The following is a 4,124-nucleotide window of genomic DNA, read 5'->3' as shown; positions in this document are numbered from 1 at the left end:
TAACTGTTGGTTACCTGGATATCTTAGTTTTCTTTTTGGATCTTACAAGGGAAAAACTACAAATAACAAGTTTTATAAATTTAATTTAAATTTGTTACAGGTTTTTATGTTTAGGACAAATAATTTTTCAACCATTAATGATAACTTTGCAACAGTTTGTTGGTAAGGTGACTCTTTCACCATAGGGCAGCTGTTGTATGTTAATTTGTGTGTGTGTGTATATATATATGTGTGTGTGTGTGTGTGTGTGTGTGTGTGTGTGTGTGTGTGTGTGAAAAACACTTCAGAATTGAATTAAAATATGTAAATTTAAAATTGGTTGTGTATCTAATATACCCCAGATTCAGTAAATAAATAATTCTTTAATAAAAATAAAGAACTCAAGAACTAGATATCAAAAAGTCAAATCATCCAACTTAAAATGGAGAGCAGATGGAGCTTGGGAGTCTTTCAAAAGACTCGGGAGAAGGATTGAGGACCAGAAGAGGACAGGGACTTCTCAGGAAGACCAGATTCAATGAACCTCGACCCTTGAGAACTTGTAGACTGAATCACCAACCAGAGAGCAAGCATGGTCTGGACCTAGGCCCCTGCACATATGCAGCAAATAAGTAGCTTGGCCTTCATGCAGGTCCCCCAACAACTGGAGCACCTTGAGCCTGTTGCTTGGCCGCCTGTGGATCCTGCTCCCCGAAATGGACCTCCTTGTCTTGCCTCAGTGGGAGAGGATATGACTAGTCCCACAGAAACTTGATGTGCAGGGTGTTGGGGGCACAGCAAGAAGGGGGGGGCTTCCCCTTCTCAGAAGAGAAAGAGAAGGTGAAGTGGGCAGAGGAATTGTGTGAGGGGTACTGAGAGGAGAGGAAAGGCTGATACTGGATTGTACAGTAAGTAAATAAATGTAAAAATAATTTAAAAAATGAAGAGCAGACATAAACAGAATCTTAGACGTCAAATGCCTGAGAAACACTTAAAGAAATGCTCAACATCCTTAGCCATCAGGGAAAGGAAAGTCAAAACTACTTCAAAACTCTATCTTACACCTGTCAGAATGGCTAAGATCAATAACACAAGTGTCAGCCCATGCTGGGAAGGATGTGGATCAAGAACACTTTGGTGGGATTGCAAACTTGTATAGCCATTATAGAAATTAATATGGTGGTTTCTTGATCAAGTCCCAGCTATACCATTTCTGGGTACATACCTAAAGAATGCTTCATCCTATCACCGGGCAGTGGTGGCACATGCCTTTAATCCCAGAATGTAGGAGGCAGAGGCAGGTGGATTTCTGACTTCCAGGCCAGCCTGGTCTACAGAGTGAGTTCCAGGACAGCCAGGGCTACACAGAAAAACTCCATCTCAAAAAGCCATTAAAAAAAAATGCTTCATCCTTCCACAAGGACACTTGTCCAATCATGTTCATAGAGGCTTTATTCATAATAGCCAGGAAACGGGAAACAACCTCAAATCCCTCAACTGAAAAATACATAAAGAAAATGTGGTACATTTGTAATATGGAGTATTACTCAGCTGTTAAAAAGAAAAAGCATGAGACTGTGCAGGAGAGCATGCAGGTGGCAGAAGCAACATAGCTTCTGGGAAAGGGTCCCTTTCAGGCCTTCATCTTCAGCCAGAGGCAGAGCTGAGCTCCAGACTTCTGTGCACTTGCCTCCTGAGAGTACTCTGACCACTGAGACTCACAGAGAGTTGAACTCCCTGAAGTACTGACTCCAGAAAATCAAATAACCCTATTAAAAAATAGGGTACAGAACTAAACAAAGAATTCTCAACTGAGGAATACCGAATGGTTGAGAAACACCTGAAAAAAATGTTCAACATCCTTAATCATCAGGGAAATGCAAATCCAAACAACCCTGAGATTCCACCTCACACCAGTCAGAATGGCTAAGATCAAAAATTCAGGTCACAGCAGATGCTGACGAGGATGTGGAGAAAGAAGAACACTCCTCTGTTGTTGGTGGGATTGCAAGCTTGTACAACCACTGTGGAAATCAGTCTGGCGCTTCCTCAGAAAATTGGACATATAGATAAAGAATGTTAATGGTTTTTGACCCAAAATAATTGTTTTGAGTTCCCATGCTTTTGCAATGACTAAAAGATGTGAGTCTACTCTCAAAGCACACTTATCTCTTTTTGTAACTAGAATTTGTTAATAGAACTCATATAAGCTTCAGGGAGTTGGACTTGGATCCACCTGTCACAGGCCAAATGGACTCCAGATAAGTAATCTTGTCAAGTCAGTTAACAGATTAAGGTCCCTGCCTGTTGCCTGTTCCTGAGGGGGAAGCTCCAAATGGTAGATTTTCATTTAAGTTTCTTACCTTTAACTTCCATCCCAGTTTATATCTGTCCTTACAGATTCCTATTCAGTTGACAGGTGCCATGCAAGAATCAGCATCAAACTACAAAACTGCTCTAAAAGCAATCTACATTATACCAGCCCCAGGTAGTCCTACAAAACTAGAGAGCCTGGACTTGTAAGAACTGATATGAGCAAGTAATCCAGCTGACATGATTGCTCCCTGTCTCTTCATCTAGGTCAGGAAACTAGATGGTTCTGATGAAAACCCCATTGCCTGGATCCCCTCTCAGCCTTTGACTAACAGTTAAAGGGCCCTGAAAACGACATCCTAATTTCACCTGAGGAGCAGTTACAGAAGAGAGTATTTGGCCCTTGTCTTCAACAATAGGCTGGGGAAAAAAAAAAAAAAAAAAGCTTAGGATCCTAGAAAACTCCCTCGAAAAAGGACAAATGACTACCTCTAGTGTGTACTGGACTCAAGCTGGCCTCGGGGCTCCCATATTATCAAAAACCCTACCAGTTAAAACCAACTAGATCAAGAACTATCAGCAGGTGGATTCATTAGCTGAAGCAATTTTGCAACCTGAAGAACATTCAAATTGCTCTATGCAGAACAAGAGGTGACTGTGTTACTTTAAAAGAAAATTGTCCTTTCCGTGCAAGGCACCCAAGAATCATTAGGCACGATTGGACTGTACTCTGAGAAAAAGAAAAAATCAAAAACAAAAAACCATACATCCAAGTCAGAAGAGAGGTCCAGCATTTGGTTCCCAAGCTCATGTTAAGGTTCTTCCTGGCTGATGACTTTGCTGTCAGCCATTGCATTCCTCCTGCTGATTCCTTTAATCTGAGAATCATAAATGCCTTAGTTGGCACATCTATCTCATAGATGGCTTCAGATGCAGCTCTTCCTTGTCCCAGGTTGGCACTCCATAGAAGGATGTGGGACATCCCCCACTCTTGACAGACCAGAACCTGTTTCCAGGCTCTTCAGCCCACACTGCTTGAAATCCTTGGCTCCATCCACAAAATGCTCCAGAGCTACCTCAGCAGCCAGAGGGGTGGGACAACAGTAAGCACTGGTGCAGGATTTCCCACACCATCTTCTTCCTAAAGAGAGGCATGTGCTGCTGAGAGAAGGTGATGGGTTGGCCTCTGGAGATGTAATCTGCATATTGACAGGAAAACATGCCACAGTCACTGGTAGTCCCCTGCTGAGGAATCTCCTCTGCTGGCATGCTGTGCTGCTTCCAGTCCAGAGGGTTCAGATCCACATTCCTTCTAGCTCTGCTCTCCTCCTGCAGATAGTGGAAAATCAGCTCAAGGACCTCTGGTCTCTTGTGTCCCATGGAATCCAGGTAGACAATCCTCTTCTCTCTCATGTAGGTCACCACAAGGCTCCAGTGCATATTCAGGTTTACCGGCACCAGGAACAGTTTCCAGAAGATTTCACCTCAACGATGCTGGTCTCTTCTTAATCACTGCTAATTCCTTAGCTCCAGCTAACCAGCATCAATTTCCCAGCAGTTCCTTCCATTCTTAACTCTAGAGCCAGAGCCACATGGCTGAATCTGCCGAGTTCTGTGGCTTACAGGAACTAGAATATGATCTCCTTGTACTATTATATTATCACTAGCTTTATGTTTTCTAAATCCTTCACTGNCTAAGCTTGGCTATCCTGGTTCTTGCTCTGTAGATTGACCTTGAATGCACAGATCAGCATGCTTGTCTCATGGGATTAAAGGTGTGTACCACCATGCCTGGATCTAATTAAGCTGGGTAGAATCTTGCCCCAAGGTCC

General features: G+C 42.9%; 1 pseudogene; it reads right to left on the bottom strand.

Annotated features, from left to right (window-relative positions):
• Window positions 1–3,369: 3,369 nt before the first annotated feature.
• Window positions 3,370–4,124, bottom strand: part of LOC110302765 — a 7,429-nt pseudogene continuing 6,674 nt past the window's right edge.

The sequence above is a fragment of the Mus caroli genome, chromosome 10 (assembly GCF_900094665.2).
Source record: "Mus caroli chromosome 10, CAROLI_EIJ_v1.1, whole genome shotgun sequence".
NCBI classification, from domain to species: Eukaryota; Metazoa; Chordata; class Mammalia; order Rodentia; family Muridae; genus Mus; species Mus caroli.
The sequence above is the reverse complement of the archived record's forward strand: the minus strand, read 5'-3'. Positions and strand labels throughout refer to the sequence as shown.